The sequence below is a fragment of the Mobula birostris genome, chromosome 26 (genome assembly GCF_030028105.1).
Source record: "Mobula birostris isolate sMobBir1 chromosome 26, sMobBir1.hap1, whole genome shotgun sequence".
Lineage (NCBI taxonomy): Eukaryota > Metazoa > Chordata > Chondrichthyes > Myliobatiformes > Myliobatidae > Mobula > Mobula birostris.
The window spans coordinates 42,590,724-42,616,851 of NC_092395.1; the positions used below are offsets into that span (position 1 = coordinate 42,590,724).

Below are 26,128 nucleotides of genomic sequence, written 5' to 3' on the forward strand. Positions count from 1 at the left end.
GTCTGGGTAGCCTCCAACCTGATGGCATGAACATTGACTTCTCTAACTTCTGTTAATGCTCCATCTCCCCCTCATGCCCCATCTCCCCCTCGTACCCCATCCGTTTTTTATTTTATGTGTGCATTGTTTCTCTCTCTCTCCTTTTTCTCCCTCTGTCCCTCTCACTATACCCCTTGCCCATCCTCTGGGCTTCCCCCCTCCCCCTTTCTTTCTCCCTGGGCCTCCTGTCCCTCCTGTCCCATGATCCTCTCATATCCCTTTTGCCAATCACCTGTCCAGCTCTTGGCTCCATCCCTCCCCCTCCTGTCTTCTCCTATCATTTTGGATCTCCCCCTCCCACTTTCAAATCTCTTACTAGCTCTTCCTTCAGTTAGTCCTGACGAAGTATCTTGGCCCAAAACGTCGACTGTACCTCTTCCTAGAGATGCTGCCTGGCCTGCTGCGTTCACCAGCAACTTTTATGTGTGTTGCTTGAAAGACTCTTAGCTGGCTACAGAAAGTGTTTACAAGCTGTGATACTTGCCAAGGGGGGTGTTACTAAGTACTGACCATGCAGGGTGCCCAAACTTTTGCTTTGGGCCTTTTTCCTTTTTTGTTATTTTGAAACTGTAAAAGAGGGAAATAAAAAAAGTAATCTTGCTTAAAATATTAAAGAAATGTGTCACCTTTAACTTTATACCTTTTGGAAATCAGGTCATCTTTTACTCGCTTAGCTATTCACAGTAACAGAAATTTTGACCGGGGTGCCCAAACTTTTGCTTGCCACTATATAGCCTCCTGAACCAGAGTGGATAATTGCAATCACCACTACTCGCTGAACTGAACCTATGACCTACAAACCTACTTTTAAGTACTCTTTACAACTCATGTCATCAGTATTATATTTTATTTGCACTTTGTCTCCTTTTGCCCATTGGTTGCTTGTCAGTCTTTGTCTGTTTATTTTACATTTTTCACAAATTCTATTGTATTTCTTTTCCTTTAAATGCCTGCAAGAAAATGGATCTCAAGATAGTATATGGTAACATGTATGTACTTTGATAATAAATTTACTTTGAACCTTGGCCTCCAAACAACCAGATTATACTTCCACTTGCTTAGCATGTGACGTTTTCAGTCTCTACCATCTATAGAATGGACAATTGCAATTTCGTGAGCATCTCAGTAACCAGAAGGGCAATGGTAACATAAATTACAATTTTTTTAGTCATTCTCTAGTCTAAGTATTAAACTATTTATCTAACTCTGTAATGGAAGTATCCTTATAACACAGACTTCAGTAGTTCCACATTCTCAAAACAACACATCAGCACATCCTGAAAATGTAAATACTTCCTCTCATTATATTCTGCAGTATCAATGACTGTTCGAGTACCGTACATGGTCAACTAACAAAAGTTAGTTTGCCATTGCATAACAGAGTCAACAGACAGCAAAGGCGGCCTCTACAGTATTCGGTCTTTGATTTTTTTTTGCCAGGGACATCAGAAACCATTAGGAAGGGCAATTATTCCTCTCAGGAAGAACATAATAAACCTTTCTCCATTGTTTGATTCTCTTTCCTCAAACAATGGTAACTGTTGCACAGAGATTCTGAAATTACCCCACCGAAATCTTCATTTCATGCAGTAAAGTAGTTTGAATTCACATGCTGAAGTCCAACCAATCATTAGTTTCCACTACCACAAAGCTTATCAAATCCTATCCACCGTATCCGACAACTTTAGGTGAGATTTGTTTTACCAATTCCTCCATAATTTCATCCTCTTCGACTCCTCGTTTTGGTTAGTGAATCAAGAGAGGTATTGCAGCAAACACATTTGCATTTACTGTCTGTGTTACAGGAACTTGAAGAGTAATTTTAACAGAATATTGAACCAGTGACCCACAAATTCATCTGAATTTCACTTCCATGGAGTTATCTTGGAGCGTCTCATCAATAATGAGCAGAGGGTTATCTGTGTGTTTTTAATCTAGAAGAGAAAAAGCTGACAGTTAGCACTATTAATACGATTAGCAACGGATACTAAAGAAATCCAGAGAACTAGACGAATTAACATCAATTACAATTCCTGTAAGGGAAGAAAATGGGGGGAAAAAACTTTTGGAAAATTTCACGATGAGTGAACAAGAACCCAGAGCCAAGATCTTCTACTGATAGGGGCTGTTGGAAAGAGAAAAGGATAATCCAATAGATGTATTTTATAACATTTTTCAGAATCAGGTTTATTATCATTGGCATGTGACATGAAATTTGATAATTTAGCAACAGCAGTTCAATGCAATACATAATCTAGCAGAGAGAAATAAATAATAAAACATAATAATAAGTAAATCAATTATGTATATTGAATAGATTAAAAAAAACAGAAATACAATATATATTTTAAAAAAGTAAGGTAGTGTCCAAAGCTTCAATGTCCATCTAGGAATCGGATGGCAGAGGGGATGAATCTGTTCCTGAATCACTGAGTGTGTGCCTTCAGGCTTCTGTACCTCCTACCTGATGGTAACAGAGAGAAAAGGGCACGCCCTGGGTGCTGGAGGTCCTCAATAATGGACGCTGTCTTTCTGAGACACCGCTCCCTGAACATGTGCTGGGTACTTTGTAGGCTAATACCCAAGGTGGAGCTGACTAAATTTATAATCCTCTACAACTTCTTTTGGTCCTGTGCAGTAGCCCCTCCATACCAGACAGTGATGCAGCCTGTCAGAATGCTCTTCATACTACAACTATAGAAGTTGTTGAGTGTATTTATTGACATGCCAAATCTCTTCGAACTCCTAATAAAGTATAGCTGCTGTCTTGCCTTCTTTATAACTACATTGGTATGTTGGGAGCAGGTGAGACACCCAGGAACCTGAAGCTGCTCACTCCATAAGATATAGATTAATGAATAAAGTCACAATACACTGATTTAAACTCGGAGTATTGCAACTAATAGGCAAATAACAGATAGAGAACAACAGCAGTGTGCAAGTGGGGCAATAGGTGTACAGATGCATCCTGTAAGAATCAGTACTGCAACCACTTTTGTTCTCTGCTCTTATCAATGATTTACACTCTGGAAACTAAAACAATTTCTCCACTTAAGTGATACCGAACTGTTGTGAATAGTCACTGCAATGAAAAACGGAAAAATAGTGATAAAATCACAGAGTGGAAATAACTTTTGCAAATTCATTTCTACACAGATGAGAGTATGTGGCACACATATCTAGTACGAAAAATATGGAGGTCAAAGTTAGTGATAGGAGACCACCAGACACTTGAACAAGCGTGGATAACTTCACTCTCCACAACTCTGAATGGGCTCTACAAATTCAGTTCCTCAGTATTATTTGTTTATTTTTAAAATTTGTTTTGCACATTTGTCTTCTTTCGCACATTTGTGGTTTTCCTGCAAGAAAACGAATCTCGAGGTTGTATATGGTGATACATGTGAACTTTGATAATAAATTTACTTTCACACGGAGGAGAATTTACTGCGTCTGCGATATTTCTGATGTTCGCGAAAAGCAGCATAGAAACGTAATCGTTTTAAAAATAAGCAAATTGAATCTTTTCTACCAAGATAACGCAGAGGATAGTGCAAACTGCCGCCAGTACCTCTTGAAACAGAGATTGCTGCAAAAACGAAGGTCGGGCAACGCCCTGGGTTGGTCACCCACGCCGGGCTCGGACAGGGTGCTCCCGGCACCGAGCAGCAAAGGGCCGCCGCTTTCGTTCTCTCCTGCTATTGGCTGCTTCCTGCAGTTCGCTCGGTAGCGACGTTCCCATTTCAAAGCGGTTCCGGGTTCGGGATGATTTCAACGTCGGTCTGATTCTGCAGTAAACGCGAATAAATAAGTTGAGAGGTAAGAACAGTAGTAAAAAGGTGGGTGCGTAGCTGAAGTCCTCCAAGAAAGTTCACTCGCTGATAGTTTTTTTCAGACTGTAATGGAGCTACATTGGCACTGGGCACAAAGCGGGCGAAAAGTTCCCTGACTAAGAGACTAGGCACCCTCAGGCGTGCCACTCACCTCTTGATACTTGAAATGACACGTATTAGAAAAAGATCTGGTGACAAAATTCACTTCTTCAGACTCAAGAATTAACAGGGTGTCCAGGGGAAAAGATAAAGATAGCTAAAGGTTGCAGTGAATTTTGTTGAAATACTGTGACAGATCAGTTGTGGGGATACTAAACTAGGATTATGAAGGAGTTTAAAGTGATGTGTAACAGAGAGCTTGGATGAATCATTGCTTGGTGCACCAGGAATACACAATGATTGGACAAGAAAATTAAAACATTGCAGATGCTGGAAATATGAAACAAACACAGAAAAAGCAGGAAAGACTCAGTATCAAACAGCACCCATGGAAGGAGATTTTAGTTAATGTTTCAATCAAGGGACCTGCTTGTGATGACAAGCTCTAAGCCAGAAATGTTACTTGCCTGGTCTGATGGGTGTTTCCAGCATTCACTGCTGTTGACAATGATTTTGATGACCATTGTTGGCAGAATTTCAGATGGTGACGAAAGGAGTGAGATATGTCAGCTAGTTGCATGGTGTCACAGTAACAACCTTGCACTCAACGTCAGCAAGACCAAAAAACTGATTGTGGACTTCAGGAAGGGTAAGACAAGGGAACACAAACCAATCCTCATAGAGGGATCGGAAATGGAGAGAGTGAGCAGTTTCAAGTTCCTGGGTGTCTATATCAATGAGGACCAAACCTGGTCCCAACATATTGATCTAACTATAAAGTAGGCAAGACTGGCTATACTTCCTTCGGAGTTTGAGGAGATAGGGTTTGTCAACTGGCATACTCAAAAACTTACACAAGTGTACTGTGGCGAGCATTCTGACTGGTTGCCTCATCATCTGGTATGGGGGGGTGGTGGTGAGACTACTGCACGACTAAAGTAAGTTGCAGAAACTTATAAAATTAGCACCATCATGGGTAGTCACCTCCGCAGTATCAAACGTCTTCAAAGAGTGGTGCGTTCGGAAGGTGGCATCCGTTATTAAGGATGCCCACCACCCAGGACGTGCCCTCTTCTCATTGTTACCATCGATGAAGGAGCTACTGAAGCCTGAGGGCTCACTCTCAGCGATTCAGGAACACCATCTTCCCCTCTGCCATCCAATTTCCAAATGGGCACTGAACCCATAAACACAACCTCACTACCTTTTGTTATTTCTGGGGGGTTTTTTGCACTACTTACTGTGTTTTAACTTAACTCTTATATACAGGTATCTTAAATACCTATCAGTTTTTTTCTCTATATTTATGTATCATTGTACTACTGCCATAAAGTTAACAAATTTCATGACATATGCCGGTGATATTAAACCTGATTCTGATTGGGCATGTGGATGACTGTAAGTCTCTGAGGGAAGTACAAGGTTCCAGCACCTCGTGTTGGAAAGGGGGTGAATGGACAAGAGCTTCAATGAAACATAAAAATGAGAAAAGAAGCAGAAGTTATGGAAATAATAGTATCGAGAGATGGAGGAAGATCTGTTAGGTTCAGTCTTAATGTCTTTTCAATAGAGAAAGCTGCTGTTTAGTTTATGGGGCAAAGAAATGAAGAGCCACCTGCAGTCCTAACGTCTGCTTGTTCCCAGAATCTGTCAAGCTTGTTTTTCATGTCAATTTTGTGAATTGTTCACTCCACCATACTTTGATGCAGTGTGTTGATAGTAATCTGCTGTGTCTCTATTTAAAATACCTCTTTATCTCACTTTCTTCTATTGATAAATATCTTAAAACTGCGTCCTTTGCTTACTGAGTCTCCTGAGGTGGGAGGAGTTTCTCCGTGTATGTTCCGTCAAAATCCCTCACAATTTTAAGGGTTAGAAATGGCAGGAAATGATGCAGCAAGTTCACAAGTGAGTGAAAGGTGTAGACAGGAACGCAGTTACAGAAGCACTGGGTGTTGCATCTAACAAAGACTTAACTGACTAAATATGTGGCGTGTGACTCACCTCCTGATACTTGCAATCTTCCCGCAATCTCTCGGCAGAGGTCTGGTGTGTGACAGAATATAACCAGCCTGAATGAGTGAAGCTGTCACAACATTTAAGAAGCTTGGTACCATCCAAAACAAACAGCTTACTTGACTAGTGTCCTATCCAACATTCATGGTAATGTGATGTGTTATGAGTGCACTATGTATCAACTGAAAAATGCCAGACTCATTCCGACAGCATATCTCAAACCTGCAACTTCTAGCACCAAGGTCAGTCAGTAGACGCAAAGGAATACCCTTTCAGGCCGTTTTACCTCGAAGTTGCACTCCATTGTGAGTTCAATTTATATCTACACTCCCTCATGAGTACTGGCTCTGCCTCCTGGATTCCTTTTCCAAATAGCTCTGTGGGAATACCTTCACCAAAAAGATTGCTGTTGTTCACGAAAACAGAATATCACCATCTTCTCAAGGGCTGCAGGGATGGGGAAATAAATGGTGGTCACATCCCATAAATGATTTAAAAACAACCTTTGATGCAAACTGTGTAGATGCGGCTTAATGGAGAGAGGAGAGCTTCAGAGGGAGTAGGAGTGGGAATAAGCAACACCCAGGTCATTTTGCAGTCTTTGATGTTTTGAGAAATTTCTGTGTAAAGTTTATTGACAGTGATTTGTAGAGACAGAGATCAAGGAAATGAAGACAAAAGAGTATGCAGATGATGGGATCTGGAGCAATTAGCGATCTGCTGGAAGAATGCAGTGGGTCAGCCTGCTGAGTTCTTCCAGCAGATTGTTTGTTGCTTCAGAAGTGGAAGAGTAAGAAATAGACCATATCAGGAGAGGGTTGTGCAGTAAATGAACAGCAAGTGATAAATACATTGAGGTCAAATGAGGAGTATTTCAGAGAATTTTGTAAAAAAAAATCCACTAGATTGAGATTAATTCATTTATCACATGTGCATGGAAACCTGCAGTGAACTGCTCCAGTTGTGTTCACAACCAAGTCAACCTAAGGAAGTACTGGGAGTCCCCCATAAGTGTCACCACACAATCCAGTACCACATACCGTACAGTGCAAAAGTCTTAGGCACCCTAGATTTTTTGTATGGTTTCTGATGGTACGGCCTCCATCAGAGCCCTCATCTCACTCAGCATCATCTGGGATTACCTGGAGAGATGGAAGCAAGCGGGACAGCCAAAGTCTGCAGAAGAACTGTGACAAGTTCTCCAGGATGATTGCAACAACCTAGCAGCCGATTTTCTTATAAAACTGCACAGCAGTCTACCTAAGAGGATTGATGCAGTTTTAAAAGCAAAGGATCACCACACACCAAATATGAATTTGGTTTAGTTTTTTTTAACTGTTTACAGCTCTTTATAGTGATTTTTTTCATATTCAGAAAATTCTCATTTCAATATTTTTGAAAGCATTTTCATTTCACATTAGGTAGATATATTAAAAAAATTTATATGTGCCTAAGACTTCTGCAGAGTACTGTAGCATACCGACAATGTTTAGCTGAACAGCAAAAACAACAGAACATTAGCAAAGCAAGCTCCTTTCCTTCCTCCATCCCCTGCACCCGCCCACCCACTCACACACAGGCTTCTAACCTCCAGTTGCTGGCCCAAACTCACAGACATTGGGCCTCCAACTTCCATAAATGCCAACCATTGGGCCTTGACATCTAGACTTGCTGACTTTGGTCTTTGACCTTCGGTATTGATCTCAGGACTCACCAACCATGGGACTTTGAACTCCAGACCCCACATGGACCTCCGACCCCGGGACTCATTGATCTGGGGATTCACGGGCCCTCGTGTCTACTGCCTGCATGGACCTCTAATCCTGGAGCTTGCTGATCTGGGGGTGGGGGGAACTTGCTGACGTGGGCCACCACCTCTCTTCTACCTTGGTTATTGATCATGGGGATCACTGTCCTTCTGCTCTGGAGCGCTCTGACCACTGGCTCCTGCTCCTGACTTCTAACTCCCTGGGATGCCCCTAAAAAGCAACTAACTGAGGCACAGCCTTGATGGACGTTGCTGCTCTGTGCCATCTTGACCAGATGAGTAGGATTAAAAGAAATCATTGAAGAAAAGAAGGTGTTTAGTGACTCAGGATAAAATTAGGAACTTTTCGATTTACTAGTCCCTAAAGATCGTTTCAAAGAAAATCTCCCAATATATTTTAAGGAGTGTACAAAATAATATTTTCATTTTACTTGTGTGTGTATCTATCAGTTACTTTTTAGTGTTGATTTAAATATACAAGTTGGAGGTAGATATGTTTTTGAAATATCAGGGCTATAGGGAGTTGCACAGAAGAGGAGTCCTGGCTGGTTTAATCAGCCACGCTCATACTGAAAGGCGGGGCAGGTGTGAAAGCCTGCTAATCTCCTCCTGCTCCTATTTTTCTTGTGTTCTTGTGGAATTTTCTGTAGAAGCCTCATGCGGTGGTAATGCGATTTCAAACCTCATAGGTGGACTGCCTAGATCTCAAGAAACGAACACCTTAGCTGCTCATGAGCAATGTGCGACTGGACTAATTAAAGGGACAGCACTGCAGAATTGACTGTTTCAGAACAAGTTAGAATAGCCAAGCAGCAAATGGAAGTACTTTTCCTTGTGAAATGTTCTTCTACTAAGGGAAAACTGGGGCAGCTGTTACTGTCCCCTTCCACAGTCATTTGGCTCAAAGCTGTGAGTTCTTAATCCAGTGATACAGATTCAATATGTCAAACTGATGATGTCACATCACCAGCCTTGAACACTCTTCCATTCTCTTTAGGTTTACATTTTCCTGCTCACTCACGGTACATTAAAAAGTAAATTAAGCTCAGTAAATCTGTGCAACTGTCTTGCCTTGCCCTGTTCAATCTTGGAGGTAGCTTGTTTAAATAAGGATCACAAACAAGAGAAAATCTGCAGATGCCGGAAATCTGAGCAGCGCACTCAAAATGCTGGAGAAACTCGGCCGGCCAGGCAGCATCTGTGGAAAAAGCACGTTTCAGCCCAAAACGTTGACTCTGCTGTTTTCCATAGACGCTGCATGGCCAGCTGAGTTCCTCCAGCATTTTGTGCGTGTTGTTTAAATAAAGAACACACTTGTGTGTTGTGCTTCAGTGTAACTAAGAAGCCGCATTGCCCATAAGCCAGTGTAGTTACGGTGTAGATACAGTCATAAATAATGGGGCTTGGGTGTATTTGAGAGAAGCAGGGTTTACTTTTTGTTTATTGGAGCATGTTGAGCTTCGGACAGAGTTCATGGCGAGGATGAAAAATGTGATTATTAGGTGCTAAGGAAGTGTGTATGTTTAACAATCACATCCTTGCATCCTTGATGTTCCCATGTTGCCTGACAAAATCAGCTTCCATCGCCTTGATTGGAAAGTGCTTGCTTGGTTGATTTTGTTTCAGCCAGTTTGACTTCACCGAAGTGTGACACCAAGTGGGGTGTGCAGCATTCTTACTCAAACCCAGTAACTTTAGTACAAATCAAACCTTTGATCCATTGCTGCTGTTAATCTGTTTTATTGCATCTTTGGCCCAGGAAAGAAGTCTGCTGAAACATCTTACTTCTTGGATTCTCTCAGGCAACCAAAGACAGGTCCTTCACAGTTCACCCAGCAAGAAGGAACAAATGAGGTTAAGCAACACACATAAAAAATGCTGGTGAACGCAGCAGGCCAGGCAGCATCTATAGGAAGAGGTACAGTCGATGTTTCTACAGGGCCTGATGGTCTGCATCCCAGGGTACTTAAGGAGGTGGCTGTAGAAATCGTGGATGCATTGGTAATCATTTTCCAATGTTCTATAGATTCAGGATCAGTTCCTGCGGATTGGAGGGTTGCTAATTTTATCCTACTTTTTAAGAAACGAGGGAGAGAGAAAACAGGCAATTATAGACCAGTTAGTCTGACATCAGTGGTGGGGAAGGTGCTGGAGTAAATTATAAAAGATGAAATAGTGGCATATTTAGATAGCAGTAGCAGGATAGGTCCAAGACAGCATGGATTTACGAAGGGGAAATCATGCTTGACTAATCTGGAATTTTTTGAGGATGTATCTATGAAAATGGACATGGGAAAGCCAGTGGATGTAGTGTACCTGGACTTTCAGGAAGCCCTTGATAAGGTCCCACATAGGAGGTTAGTGGACAAAATTAGAGCTCATGGTATTGGGTGAAGGGTACTGACATGGATAGAAAATTGGTTGGCAGACAGGAAACAAAGAGTAGGGATTAATGGGTCCTTTTCAGAATGGCAGGCAGTGACTAGTGGGGTACCGCAAAGCTCGGTGCTGGGACCGCAGCTATTTATAATATACGTTAATGATTTAGATGAAGGGATTAAAAGTAACATTAGCAAATTTGCTGATGACACAAAGCTGGGAGGCAGTGTGAAATGTGAGAAGGATGTTTTGAGAATGCAGGGTGACTTGGACAGGTTGGGTGAGTGGGCAGATGCATGGCAGATGCAGTTTAATGTGGATAAATGTGAGGTTATCCACTTTGGTAGCAAGAACAGGAAGGCAGATTACTATCTGAATGGTGTCAAGTTAGGAAACGGGGAAGTACAATGAGATCTGGGTGTCCTTGTTCATCAGTCACTGAAAGTAAGCAGACAGGTACAGAAGGCAGTGAAGAAAGCTAATGGCATGTTGGCCTTCATAACAAGGGGAGTTGAGTATAGGAGCAAAGAGGTCCTTCTGCAGTTTACAAGGCCCTGGTGAGACCCCACCTGGAGTATTGTGTGCAGTTTTGGTCTCCAAATTTGAGGAAGGACATTCTTGCTATTGAGGGAGTACAGCGTAGGTTCACGAGGTTAATTCCAGGGACGGCGGGAATGTCATATGTTGAAAGATTGGAGCGACTGGGCTTGTATACACTGGAATTTAGAAGGATGAGAGGGGATCTGACTGAAACATATAAGATTATTAAGGGATTGGACACGCTAGAGGAAGGAAACATGTTCCCGATGTTGGGTGAGTCCAGAAGCAGAGGCCACAGTTTAAGAATAAGGGGTAGGCCATTTAGAACGGAGTTAACCAAAAACTTTTTCACACAGAGGGTTATGGATTTGTGGAATGCTCTGCCTCAGAAGGCACTGGAGGCCAATTCTCTGGATGCTTTCAAGGAAGAGTTAGATAGCGCTCTTAATGATAGCAGAGTCAAGGAATATGGGGAGAAGGCAGGAACAGGGTACTGATTGTGCATGATTAGCCATGATCACAGTGAATGGCAGTGCTGGCTTGAAGGGCCGAATGGCCTACTCCTGCACCTACTGTCTATTGTCTATTGTTTCGGGCCTGACGAAGGGTCTCGGTCCGAAATGTCAACTGTACCTCTTCCTATAGATGCTGCCTGGCCTGCTGCGTTCACCAGCATTTTTTATGTGTGTTGCTTGAAATTCCAGCATCTGCAGATTTCCTCGTGTTTGCGTTTTTAAATATAGGTTAAGACTGTTTTTAAACCAACAAAGTTTAACTTTGCTTTAACCTTCCCTGGAGAGTAAACTTCAGGCAGCTACAATGAGCATTATTCTGCTTATTCTGCTTTAGTGCACCACAGTTCAGGTTATTGAGAGACCCTGATAAAAACATGGGGATAAGCCCCACGCAAGGCTTATCCCCATGCAAGGTTTATTGAGAAAGTAAGGAAGCATGGGATCCAAGGGGACATTGCTTTGTAGATCCAGAACTGGCTTGCTCACAGAAGGCAAAGAGTGGTTGTAGACGGGTCATATTCTGCATGGGGGTCGGTCACCAGTGGTGTGCCTCAGGAATCTGTTCTGGGGCCCCTGCTCTTCATGATTTTTATAAATGACCTGGATGAGGAAGTGGGGGGATGGGTTAGTAAGTTTGCTGATGACACAAAGGTTGGAGGTGTTGTGATTAGTGTGGAGGGCTGTCAGAGGTTACAGCAGGACATTGATAAGATGAAAAACTGGGCTGAGAAGTGGCAGTTGGAGTTCAACCCAGATAAGTGTGAAGTGGTTCATTTTGGTAGGTCAAATATGATGGCAGAATATAGTATTATTGTTAAGACTCTTGGCAGTGTGGAGGATCAGAGGGGTCTTGGGGTCTGAGTCTATAGGACGCTCAAAGCAGCTGCGCAGGTTGGCTCTGTGGTTAAGAAGGCGTATGGTGTATTGGCCTTCATCAATCGTGGAATTGAATTTAGGAGCCAAGAGGTAATGTTGCAGCTATACAGAACCCTGGTCAGACCCCACTTGGAGTACTGTGCTCAGTTCTGGTCACCTCACTACAGGAAGGATGTGGAAGCCATAGAAAGGGTGCAGAGGAGATTTACAAGGATGTTGCCTGGATTGGGGAGCATGTCTTATGATAATAGGTTGAGTGAACTCGGCCTTTTCTCCTTGGAGCGACAGAGGATGAGAGGTGGCCTGATAGAGGTGTATAAGATGATGAGAGGCATTGATCGTGTTGATAGAGGCTTTTCCCCAGGGCTGAAATGGTTGCCACAAGAGGACACAGGTTTAAGGTGCTGGGGAGTAGGTACAGAGGAGATGTCAGGGGTGAGTTTTTTACTCAGAGAGTGGTGAGTGCATGGACTGGGCTGCCGGAAACGGTGGTGAAGTTTTTTGGATATGAAAGAGTCTTTTAAGAGACTTTTGGATAGGTACGTGGAGCTTAGAAAAATTTAGAGGGCTATAGGTAAGCCTAGTAATTTCTAAGGTAAGGACATGTTCGGCACAACTTTGTGGGCTGAATGGCCTGTGTTGTGCTGTAGGTTTTCTATGTTTCTATGTTTCTAAATTCATCTTCCTTTCAGATAGAATTACACAGAATGAATATTCAAAGGCTATCGATTGTCCACTTAAGAGTGGCAAGAGTTACTGCAAAATAAAGGATTTTTATCTTCCAACACCAAGGATTCTCTGAAAACCGCATGCCTCTAGTGCCGATTATGAAACCATAACATTTGATTTGCTCAATTCTCAGATTGTTCTTAAATCAAATCAAAGTGTTTATATTTATTGGATTCTTCAATAAAAGCAGTGCTGAAGGATTTGGAATCATGACAATTCATTACCTGACTCATCATTGGCCACACAGTTATTTGGACCCTAGACTTTGAACTTGACAGCTGTACCTGCAGTTCTTGCAAATTCAAGAGAAATAGGAACCATGCCAAACATACCAGAAAACCCAGGCTGATTGGACCGATACCAATTGTGATGGGATCACTTCAACCTTGTTCCACGTAGTTTGCTGAGACTCAGGTTTCTATTTCTGGGAGGTATGCAATGAAGTGGAGCGAGAGCAGATTCATACCACGGGTGTTGGGTGAGCCACGTCCTCAGTAAATGAATGATACATCAGAGAGGAGTTGCCCTTTGAAGGAAGAGCCAGCACGTTGCTGAGAGTGTGAGTGGTAGCTCCTCTGCAGAACAATCCTTGGAGTGGGTCCAGTGAATGACATGCCATTTACCCCGCAGACAGCTGGTTCACTTAAACAGCAGCCCTTCCATCTTGCATAGGCATGTGAGAAAGAACATCTCTTAGACTGCTGAGTACTTGCACACTTCCAGCATTCCCTGCCTGTACTTCAGATTTCCAGAATTATTTAGTGTACCTTTCTGACTGATAATGTGGTGATATTGAAGTCTATGTGAAAAGATTGACTGGCTGAAGTTTGTTGTTTACCAAAGGTGGAGGGTTACCTGATGCAGGCTGTTAGTTGTATGAAGGAAGGTGATGGAGCTGTTATAGACACCACATTCCCACTCAAAGGAATGTCCAAACTGAGAATCAAGAGCAGCCAATAATAGACATGGGCACAGTGACAGGTCTTTTGGCCCAGTGACCATTGATGATCAGTGTGCACAAGGTGGTTGTCCATCGTGTCCGACCATGATGGGAAACCTGTGTGGGAGAGTGGAAAAGTCATTACACTGGGGCAGTTCCATTCTCAACCTCGGAAGTCCAGGTCCAGTGGTATGAACAAGCGTCAAAAACCAGCGTCTTCCTCGGTTGTAGTGGATGACCATGATGACTTCTCTGCCTTGTCGTGCCCTTCGCTCTCCATGCTGAACTGTCTTCCCGGCCATTGGATCTCACTGTAGATCTCATCTGCCCAGTCTGCCAGAGCTGACTTTTCATGATAGGACGGGCTTGTCCCTATCTCGCCGGGCTATGAGGCTGCTGGCCACCCTCACCTGGTTTAGCCCCCTTGTTGAAGCGGTGTACGGAGGTGTGGCCACTACTTGGAGCCGCAGGTGAGAGCTGAGTGTCCGGTGGGCACCAAAGGAGAGTGAGCTGTCCCAGACTGGGCATGACAAGCCCCTTCACGAGAGGTACTGCCCCTCCCTGGACACCCCATACACCCCCATCAATTTGCACTAATTATACATTAATTCCTTTTTTTTTAATCTCCCCCACATTTTCATCAGCTGACCCCAGATTCTACATACACACCAGGAGCAACTTACAGTGGCCAACTAGCCTATCAGGCTGCACGTCTTTGTGATGTGGGAGGAATCTGGAGCACCTGGAGGAAACCCAAGTGGTTGTGAGAACAGACGGCACCCAACACCAGGACGGAACCCGGGTCTCGAGCACTGTCAGGCAGTGGCTCTGCTGGCGGGCAGCTAGTTACCGAACAATCTGAGCAGAAATTCAGGAGAAAGTTCAGTCTGGTGGAAAGTGGTTAGAATGTGGAACTGGCTGCGATATGGAGAAGTTGAGACAGGCGGCATCAGTTTCAGTGGAAGTGAGACAAGAAGAGAACATGACAGTCAACACCAATCCACCTCAGGGATGCGTGCGTAGCCCACTGCTCTACTCTCTCTACGCATATGACTGTGTGACTAAGCACAGCTGAAATGCCATTTATAAATTCACAGATGAAGCTATTATTGTGATGGCGAGGATGAGGAGTGCAGGAGTGAAATAGATCGGCTGGCTGAGCCGTGTTTCAGCAACGATCTCACATTCAACGTCAGCAAGGAATTGGTTGTGGACTTCTGATAGGGGAAGTTGGGTGAACACAAAGAGTCTTGCAAACTTCTAGTAAGTATGGTAAAGAGCATTCTGACTGGTTACGTCAGAGCCCGGACCCACTGGAGTCAATGAGGGATGCTCAACAGCTGTGGCAGGGCTTGTATGCTATCATCTCCGACGAAGTAAAACCAAATGACATATGTGACAACAAGGTTTCACTCCCAGATGAGCTCAATCTCTTTTATGCTCAGCAAAACATGAAGGCTTCTTTGTGAACTCCCACAGTCCCAGACGACCCTGCGATTTCAGTCTCTGAGGCCGACGTGAGAGCATCTGTCAGGTGGGCGAGCTTACGGAAAGCTTCTGGCCCGGTCAAGTTACCGAAGACCCTTGCTGATCAACAGGCTGAAGTGTTCACTCATATCGTTAACCACCTACTTCAGCAGTCTGGGGTACCCATCTGCTTCAAGCAGGTTTCAATGATACCGGTGCCCAAGAAGAAGGGATAACCTACCTCAATGACTATTGTCCAGTAGCACTCACATCCACTGTGATGAAATGCTTTGAGAGGTTGAGGGTGAAAGTGAACTCCTGTCTAAAGAATGACCTGGATTGTCTCCAGTTTGCCTACCGTCACAACATGTCAACAGCAGATGCCCTCTCGTTGGCTCTTCACTCAGCCCTGGAACAGATGGATAAAGAAGATGCATACATCAGGATGCTCTTCATTGACTACAGCTCTGCATTCAGTACTATCATCCCCTCAAAATTAATCAATGAATTCCAAGACTTAGGTATCAATGCCTCTTTGTACAACACACATCAAAGTTGCTGGTGAACGCAGCAGGCCAGGCAGTATCTCTAGGAAGAGGTACAGTTGACGTTTCGGGCCGAGACCCTTCGTCAGGACCAACTGAAAGAAGAGCTAATAAGAGATTTGGAAGTGGGAGGGGGAGGGCCAAGGGTCTTGGCCCAAAAACGTGAACTATTTAATCTTTTGCATAGATGCTCCCTGGCTGCTGAGATCGTCCAGAATTTTGTGTGGTTGCTTTAGATTTCAAGCATCTGCAGATTTTCACATGGAGGTATAGGAGCCTGAAGACCCACACTCAATGATTCAGGAGCAGCTTCTTCCCCTCTGCCATCAGATTTCCGAATGGTGCATGATCTCATTATTCTTTATTTCCACTGTGCATCTATTTTGTAATTTATAATAATTTTATGTCTTTGCACCATACCTCTTCCGCAGAACAACAAATTCTCATCATATAAAGCGATGACAATAAATCTGATTCTGAAAAGTTTAAAACTTCAAAGTAAATTCAGTTTCAAAGTACATATGTCACCATTAACAAACCTGAGATTCATTTTCTTGTGGGCATACTCAACAAATCCAGAGAATAATAATCATTACAGAATCATTGAAAGACTGAACCAACTTGGGTGCTCAACCAGCGTGCAAAATCCACCAAACTGTTCAAGTACAAAAAGAAAGAGATAACGGTAACAAACAAATAAACAATAAATATTGAGATGACGAGCCCTTGAAAGAGAGCCCTTTTGCTATGGGAACGTTTCAATGATAGGACAAGTGAAGTAACCCCCTTTGTTTCAAGAGCCTGATGGTTGAGGGGTAGTTACTGTTCCTGAACATGATGGTGTGAGCCCTGAGGCTCCTGTACCACCTTTCTGATGGCAGCAATGAAAAGAGAACATGCCCTGGGTGGTGGGGATCTTCCCTGCAGCAGCGTTTCATGCAAATGTGCTCAACGGTGGGGAGGGCTTTTCCCATGATGGACTGGGACGTATCAGATGAATTGGGATGGGTTCCTCTTAAGCACAGACACTGTTGGTTTGCAGACATGAGGGAATCTGCAGATGCTGGAAATCTAAAGCAACGCACACAAAATGCTGGAGGAACTCAGGCAGCATCTGTGGAAAAGAGTAAACAGTCAATGTTTCAGGCTTGCTGAAGTCTCCAGCATTTCGTGTGTGTTGCACAGATGGTCTGTTTCTGCTCTTTAAGTTCTTTGTAAAACTTTGATTGGATCGGATGGAGAATGAAATGGTGGTGATTCTGGTCTTCTGCCATAAATCGCATCTTCACCACAATTCCTTTGCTACTCTTCTGTTTCTGCCTGGCCCCTTCACGTTGCAGTGTTTGTTCTGACGCTTTGTCCCAGAGGTCTTGGTGGGTAATTTTGGACTGCAATTCTGTACAGAGCATAGAAATATGAAATTCACAGAGGCCCCATCAACACTATGTCTCTACTTGCTTTCTTCTCCAGCAATTCAGAACAAACCACACTACCATGCTCAGCTGCCAGCTCTCTCATTTTTTGTTTCAATAACTTATTCATTTTCCTCTTGAAAAACGCTTTCTCAAACACTTCCAGTGGAAAAGCATTAGATGCTTCAATAGGCCAGTTTAAATTAAACTCTCTCTTCACTCTCTTAAGTGACAAGTTTAAATTAATGACTTGACACTGATTGCCAAGATAAGGGATTTATCTTCCCAGCTCACTCAATTAAAACTTAAAAAAAACAAAGAATTTGATTAAGTCCAAATTAGGGAAGGAAACAATTTAATTTTTCATTGCCAACTTTATAAATGTTGGATGTAAATGCACTTTACAACCAATTAATTATTCTGTGTTTGCCATGGTCAACGTTGCAAATAAGTTAAACGTTTCATGTAGAGCAAGATCCAGCAGACAACCACAGGTAAATGACCGCATGATGTATTTCAGTGATGTAGGCCAGTACTTTGCAATTGTAAGCAGAGAGAAAATCCTGGTCCAGTGGAAAGAGATTCCAGAATTCGTCCCTCATGGTGTTATATTTTCTATTGATGTCATGAACATATACTGGAAAGGCTGTATGGTTATGGCATTCTTCAATTTTGAATTTCCAAATCATCAAAGAACTATTAAGCAACTTATTATTAAGGGACAGTTAGAAACATAATGACTTAGGAACAGGGGAAGGTTATCTGTTCTTTGGAGACTGCTCAAACATTTATTAAGAGCCTGCCTGATCTACCTCAGCTCCATTTTCCTGCACTAACCTGGGATCCCTTCATATCCAGAATTCTATCTATCATTGTAATGCCCTTGACAGACCCCCAGGGCAGAGGATTCCAAAGATTCATCACCCTGCAGTTGAAGCCAGTGTCCCCTCGTCCCCCTCTAAACGGCCAACCCCTTACTCTGAGATGTGCCCCATAAGTTTAGATGAAACATCCTTCCACATCCAGGGAAATAATTGAGTAAACAAAAGAACACATGAGTTCATTTTCTCTCTTCTGAAATTTTATCACCTGCATTTGTTGCTTGAGATCAGCTGACTCAGGACTGGTCAGTAAGTCGTGCTTCCGCTCAGTTCCACACTGATAGCACTTTAACTGAGCATTGTGTTTCATTTTATGCTTACGTTTATAATAACATTTCATGTTATACATATTAAAATGCATTTAGGGTTGATTGAGCAACAATTAAGTTCTAGTTGGCAGAGAGAGCAGCAGAAAAGGACACATAATTGTGTCCAACGTTTCTCCATCTCCATTTACAGTATTATCACAGAATCTTTTCCTCAGAGGTTAAAAATCTCCAGTGGAAAGCTGTTGTTTGACTGAATCAAACTACTTGGGGATCTAACCTGGAATCTTTGGAGAGTGGAAATGAGTTGATATTTAGGTCGCTGGCCCTTCAGAATTTCTTCTAGAGCTGCAACAATCTGCCCACTGAGGATTCTGATGGTACTTTATTGACCTGAGGCATTAGCTCTCTTTCTCTCCTCTTGTCACAGACACTGCCTGATCTGCTGAAATTTACTCCATTTTCTGTTTTATTTCATTTTCATGGCTGTGAGCTCATTCTTGTGAAATTCATTTCTGACTGTTATTTGTCGACTTTTATTGTTTGCACGATTTGTGATTTTTTTCCCCCTGCATATTGGGTGTTTGACAGTCTTTTTAAATGGGTTCTATTGGATTCCTTTGTTCTGTGGCTGCCAGAAGGGAGACAAATCTCAAGGCTGTATATTGTATACATACTTTGATAATAAATGTACTTAAGACTTTTTATTTTGCTTTTAGTATTTTGCTTTTCGGTGGAATCATTTATTCCTGTGGCTGTTACAAATCTTAACTTGACTGGTTTAACCTTTGTGGCTCTAATAAATAAATATAATGCGATTACCTCCTCCCCTTGTTTTCTCTGAATTTGAGGCATTGAGAGTATCTGCCCAAAAAAAAATCACTACTCATCTTTATCGACAAAGGAATTTTCTAGTGATAAAATGTTCAACCGTAATGCGGAGAAAAGAATTTTGAAAGAGCTCAGTAATTACCTTCAGGGATACTGCTATTTACGTACATGGCTATCAATTCAGTTGGGTACTTAGAACCGAAACAGAACTAGCCTCTCATTGCACTCCCCCCCTCCGCCCCATTCATTCATCTATCTCTGTTCTATCTCCCCCACTTAGCCTTCTCTTTACCTGCATCCCTTCCCCTGATTCTTCTACCTATCATTTCAGTTCTGAGTTGCGTAATTTGGAGCCACTACCGTTAAGCTGAGCCTGAAGTTTGCACAGCAGGGGAAGACGTTGTTGGAAATCTGCAGCTATTTCAATGGGTTCATTGGAGATTCTAGACCAGGACTTCCAAAACTCTATGTCCCTGACTGCTTCTGCATCAGTTGCAATCACTTAATATTGAACCTTCTTTTGTTCTTCGATCACAGATCAGCCAGGAGCTGATTGAATGAAATTGAGTCAGCTGATACTGATTTCAAAAGGCCATAAGTCACGGGAGCAGTACTAGGCAATTCGATCCACAGACAGACAGACAGGCAATTCGATCCATCGTGTCTGCTCTGCCATTCCATCATGGCTGATTTATTTTCTCCCTCAACTCGATTCTCCTGCCTTCTTCCCATAATCTTTGAAATCCTTATGAACCAAGAAACTATTAACCTCCGCTTTAAATAGTCCCAATGACTTGGCATCCACAGCCACCTGTGCCAATAAATTAGAAACATAGGACATAGAAACATAGATAATCTACAGCACAATGCAGACCCTTCAGCCCACAATGCTGTACTGAACATGTACTTACTTTAGAAATTACCTAGGGTTACCCATAACCCTCTTTTTCTAAGCTCCATGTACCTATGCAGGAGTCTCTTAAAATACCCCATCGTATCCACCTCCACCACTGTCGCCGGCAGCCTATTCCATGCACTCACCACTCTCTGCATAAAAAAACCTACCCCTGACATTTCCTCTGTACCTACTTACAAGCATCTTAAAACTGTGTCCTCTTGTCTTAGCCATTTCAGCCCTGGGAAAATCCTCTGACTATCCACATGATCAATGCCTCTCATCACCTTGTACACCTCTAACAGGTCACCTTTTATCCTCCGTCGCTCCAAGGAGAAAAGGCCAAGTTCACTCAACCTATTCTCATAAGCCATGCTCCCCATTCCAGGCAACATCCTTGTAAATCTCCTCTGCACCCTTTCTATAGTTTCTACATCCTTCCTGTAGTGAGGTGACCAAATCTAAGCACAGTACTCCAAGTGGGGTCTGACCAGGGTCCTATATAGCTGCAACATTACCTCTTGGCTCTTAAACTCAATCCCATGATTGATGAAGGCCAATACACCGTATGCTTTCTTATCCACAGAGTCAAACTGTGCAGCAGCTTTGAATGTCCTATGGACTCGGACCCCAAGATCCCTCTGATTCTCCACACTGCCAAGAGTATTACCATTAATACTACATTCTGCCATCATATTTGACCTACCAAAATGCACCACTTCACAGTTATCTGGGTTGAACTCCATCTGCTACTTCTCAGCCCAGAGGCTGTGCACTCTAATCCTAGACACCCTCACTATGGGAAACATCGTCTGCACATCCACTCTATATAGGCCAGGGGTTCCCAACCTTTTTCGTGCCATGGACCCTTACCATTAACCAAGGTGTCTGTCGACCCCAGGTTGGGAACCCCAGATCTAAGCTTTTCAATATTCAGTATGTTTCAATGAGACTCCTTCTCATTCTTCTAAATCCCAGCAGTACATTCCCAGAGCCATCGAACATTCCTCATATATTAACCCTTATATTCCTGTAATCATTCACATGAACCTGCTCTGCACCTTTTCCAATGCAAACTTGGCCACAAAGCTATCAATTCTGTCATCCAAATCATAGACATGGAATGTGAAACGAACCTTTAGTTTCCGGCAGCCAACCAGAAAAGGCTCCCTTTATTCCACTCTTTGCCTCCTGCCAACCTTCTATATATGTTAGTATCTGTCCTGTGATACCATGGGCTCTTATCTTGTTTAGCTGCCTCATGTGTGCACTTTGTCAAAGGCTTTCTGAAAATTCAAGTAAACAATATCTTCTGACTCTCCTTTGTCTATCCTGCTTGTTATTTCCTCAAAGTATTCCAGCAGGTTTTTCAGACAAGATTTGGCTTTAAGAAACCACACTGACTTCAGCCTATTTTATCATGTGCCTTGAAGTACCCTAAAACCTCATCCTTAATAATAGACTCAAACATCATACCAATAACTAACTGACATATAATTTCCTTTCTTTTGCCTCTGTTCCTTCTTGAACCGTGGAGGGACATTTGCGATTTTCCATTCCTCTGGAATTGTTCCAGAATCTAGTGTTTCTTGAAAGGTCATTACCATTGCCTCCACAATCTCTTCAGCTACCACTTTTAGAGTCCTGGGGTGTAGTCCATCTCGTCTGGGTGACTTACCTACCTTCAGACTTTTCAGTTTCTCAAGACCCCTTCTTAGGAATAGCAACTACACTCACTTCTGCCCCTTGACACTTGAATTCCTGGCATACTGTTAGTGTTGTCCACAATGAAAATTGATGCAAAATACTTATTATGTTCTTGTATCATTTCTTTGTTCTCAATTACTACCTCACCAGTGTCATTTTCCGGCCATCAGATATCTACACTCGCCTCTCTTTTACTCTTTTTCATTGTGAGAGTAAGCGTTCGGCATGGACTAGAAGGGCCGAGATGGCCTGCTTCTGTGCTGTAATTGTTATAGCTTAAAAATCTATTGATATCATCTTTAATATAATTGGCTAGCTTACCTTAATATTTAATCTTTTCTCTCATTGATTTTTTAGTTGTCTTCTGTTGGTTTTTAAAACCTTTCCATTCCTCTACATTAGAACTAATTTTGCTGTGTTTTATGCCCTCTCTTTTCAGTCCATCAGTTTCAGATGATTTATCTACCTTCAGACCTTTCAGCTTCCCGAGTACCTTCTTAGTAATAGCGACTACACTGACTTCCGCCTCCTGACTCTCAAATGTCTGGTTCGGTGCTGGTGTCTTCCACAGTGAAGAATGAGACAAGATACTTACTCAGTTCATCCACCAATTCTTTGTTCCCCATCATTACCCCTTCCAGTGTCATTTTCCAGTAATCCAATATCCACTTTCCATAAGACGTAGGAGCAGAATTAGGCCATTTGGCCCATCAAGTCTGCTCTGCCATTCAATCATGGCTGTCTTTTTTCCCCCCTCCTCAACCCCTGTTCCCGGCCTCCTTCCTGTAACCTTTGATGCCATGTCCAATCAAGAACCTGTCAATCTCTGCCTTAAATACACCCAACGACATGACCTTCACTACTGCCTGTGGTAACAAATTCCACAAATTCACCACCCTCTGGCTGAAGAAATTTCTCCACATCTCTTTTTTAAATGGACACCCTCTATCCTGAAGCTATGCTCGCTTGTCCTAGTCCCCCCACTATGGGAAACATCTTTTCCATATCTACGCTGTCTAGGCCTTTCAATATTCAAAAGGTTTCAATGAGATCCCCCTCTCATCCTTCTAAGTTCCAGCAAGTGCAGACCCAGAGCCATCAAACATTCCTCGTATGATAACCCTTTCATTCCCAGAATCATCCTTGTGAACCTCCTCTGGACCCTCTCCAATGCCAGCACATCTTTTCTTGGATGAGGAACCCAAATTATTAACATTACTCAAGGTGAGGCCTCACCAGTGCCTTATAAAGATTCAGCATCACATCCCCGGCTCCTGTATCAAGACCTCTTGAAATGAATGCTAACATTGCATTTGGCTTCCTCACCACTGACTCATTCTGCAATTTAACCATTAGGGTGTTCTGCACAAGCACTGCCAAGTCCCTTTGCATCTCAGATTTTTATATTTTCTCCCTGCTTTAGAAAGTAGTCCACACATTTAATCCTACTACCAAAGTGCATGGCCATACATTTTCCAACATTGTATTTCATTTGCCACTTTCTTGCCCATTGTCCTAAACTGTCTAAGTCCTTCAGTGATCTTCCTGTTTCCTCAATGCTACCTGTCCCTCCACCAATCTTCGTATCATCTGCAAACTTGGAAACAAAGCCAACTATTCCATCAGCTAAATCATTGATATACAGCATAAAGAGAAGTGGTCCCAACACCGATCCCTGCGGAACACCACTAGTCACTGACAGCCAACCAGACAGGTTCCCACTCACTGCCTCCTGCCAATCAGCCAATGCTATAACCATGTTAGTAATTTCCCTGTAATACCATGGGCTCTTAACTTGGTAAGCAGCCTCATGTGGAATCTTGTCAAAGGCCTTCTAAAAGTCCAAATATACAACATCCACTGCATCCCCTTTATCTATCTTACTTGGAGTTTCCTCAATGAATTCCAACAGGTTCTCCAGGCAAGATTTTCCCTGAAGGAAACCATGCTGACTTTGTCCTATCTTGTCCTGTGCCACCAAGTACTCCATAACCTCATCCTCAACTTTTGCCACCTTTTTACTTATTTTCCAGTGGTCTTGCCTCTCTTTGGCTCTTTATGCAGCATATCTGAAAAAAAAAACTTTTGATATCCTGTTTTATGTTAGTGGCTGGCATACTTTTATATTTAATCTTTTCTCTTTTTTGTTGTTTAGTTGCCTTTTGTTGGTTTTTAACATCTTCCCAATCCTTTACCTTCCCACTATTTTTTCTATATTGTATGCCCACTCTTTTATGCTGTCTTTGATTTCTCTTGTTAGCCATGGTTTCCTCATCCTCCTTCTAGAATACTGTTTCTTTGTCATGAACTGATCCTGTGTCTTTCAGATTGCTGCCTGAAATTCTAGCCTTTGCTGCTCTGCCATCATCCCTGCTTGTGCACCTTCCAATCAACTTTGGCCTATAGTTCCCTTTGCTCCACTGTAACACCGATACATCCGATTTTATCTTCTCCCTCTCAAACTGCGGGATGAATTCTATCATGTCTTGATCACTACCTCTTTAAGGGTTCCTTTATCTTAAGCTCCTCAATCAAATCTGGTTCATAACACAACACCCAATCCAGAATTGCCTTTTCCTTAGTAGGCTCAACCAGATGCTGCTCTAAAAAGCCATCTTGCAGGCCTGCTACAAATTCATTCTCTTGGGATACAGCATCAACCTGATTTTCACAATCTACTTGAATATTGAAATTGCCCCATGACCATCATACTACTACTACTACGTCGACTCAGGCCTAGGGGGCCGGCGTTGGGCACGATGACGGACTCTCCACTTCTCCCTCTCCCTCATCAGTGTGTTCAGTTCATCTACATTAGCCGCGCCGCTGTCTTCTAGGAGCGTGTTGACCATAGTCTTGGGAGGGCGCCCAGGGTTCATCATAACCTTGCACTTTTTACATGCCTTTTCTATCTCCCATTGCATTTTGTACCCCACATCCTGTTTGGAGGCCTGTATATAACTCCCATCAAGGTCCTTTTACCTTTGCAGTTTCTTAACTCTAATCACAGGGATTCTATATCTTCTGATCCTATGTCATTTCTTCTAAGGATTTGATTTCATTTTTTACCAACAGAACCACCTTGGTCCTGCTGTCCACCAGCAGTCTTTTCTACCTTCGGCAGTGATCTTCTTTCAATCACAACTCAGTGATGTCATACCGTACAAGTTCTAACTGCACTACAAGATCGTCCAGTTTATTTTGTTTACTGCATGCATTCAAATTTAACACCTTCTGCCCTGTGTTCACCACCCTTTTCCATTTTGTCTTCATGTTGTCAGAAGTTAAGCTCTTATCCCATTCTCAACTTTTTGTCTTATTCTTTATTTTGGAGACTTCCATAACCTCTCCTGAATTGTCCTTCCCTTTTCCTTTTTCCATACATTTCCAAGCTGTTGAACCCAGCACATTATTTATCTACAGCCCTAGTTATGCAATTGGCCAAGACCCTCCCTGGTCCCAGCATGGTTCAAGTGTAACCTGTCCCATCGGAACAGCTCATACTCTGCTGGTGCCAATGTCCTTCAAATCCAAACCCACTTCTCCCACAGCAATATTTTTATCCAGAGCTTAATACACATATTTTCCTGGACAATATGCAGTGGTGTAACACATGTCTGAGAAAGGCTGTGGCTGTATGTTTGAATATTACAACGGACGTTGTGCCAATACAAACATAGGCTTCATTCAAACAAGTCATTCAATGAGACCTTACTGAGTTGCGACCAAACCCTTTATACTTGTTTTTGCCCTATATTATCTGATTAACCTCTGTTAACCAAATGACGTAATGAACTAATTCGGTACAATTTATGGATAAGCTTCCAAAGTTCACTGCACGTAACACATGGAAGATATTCTGGGTGTCACTCCCGAATGATCTGGTTCTAATTTTTGTTCTCCTTGATTCTCAATTGCCATTCCAGCAGAAACAGTTTTATCTCTATTTACTCTCTACACTCCCAATGATGCCTAGACATTGTGTCTGTAAGTTTTTACAAGAAGCAGGTGAAAGTAGAGGTGATTATTGTACAATACTAGATGTTGGGAAAGGCTTTCCATCGCAAGACATTTTGCAATTCTTTACTAACATATAAGGCCATCCTCTGGTTATGAACACCCAATTTATGGACACATCCTACCTTCAAATAAGCCTGCATAATATTATTCAGTTCAAAAGTCTGGTGTAGGTACTTATATTTGTTCCTACGATCGGCAGAACTACTTTACCTGCTCTCTCCTCTTTTAGTAGTAGTTCTTTCTTATGTCATTTTTTTTTGATACCATGCTTTACTATACCATGAATGATAGTTTCCATATTGAGTGATTCTTTTGTGTTTTCTGACTTAAGGATAAAATCAACTTATGGACGTCTGTAAAAATGGAACCT

General features: G+C 42.6%; 1 protein-coding gene and 1 long non-coding RNA gene across 2 annotated transcripts in view; one reads left to right on the top strand and one right to left on the bottom strand.

The window, feature by feature from the left end:
* Positions 1 to 733: 733 nt before the first annotated feature.
* Positions 734 to 4,172, bottom strand: LOC140188156 (uncharacterized). The gene is made up of 3 exons (XR_011883229.1): positions 4,024 to 4,172; positions 3,611 to 3,827; positions 734 to 1,973 (listed from the first exon to the last, which is right to left on the bottom strand). It is a non-coding gene; the product is annotated as an uncharacterized lncRNA (long non-coding RNA).
* ticam1 (TIR domain containing adaptor molecule 1) overlaps positions 3,695 to 26,128 on the top strand; it is a 28,750-nt gene continuing 6,316 nt past the window's right edge. Inside the window, exon 1 of the mRNA XM_072244145.1 lies at positions 3,695 to 3,858. The gene's annotated coding sequence lies outside the window, so the exon portion shown is untranslated. The remainder of the gene's footprint in view (positions 3,859 to 26,128) is intronic.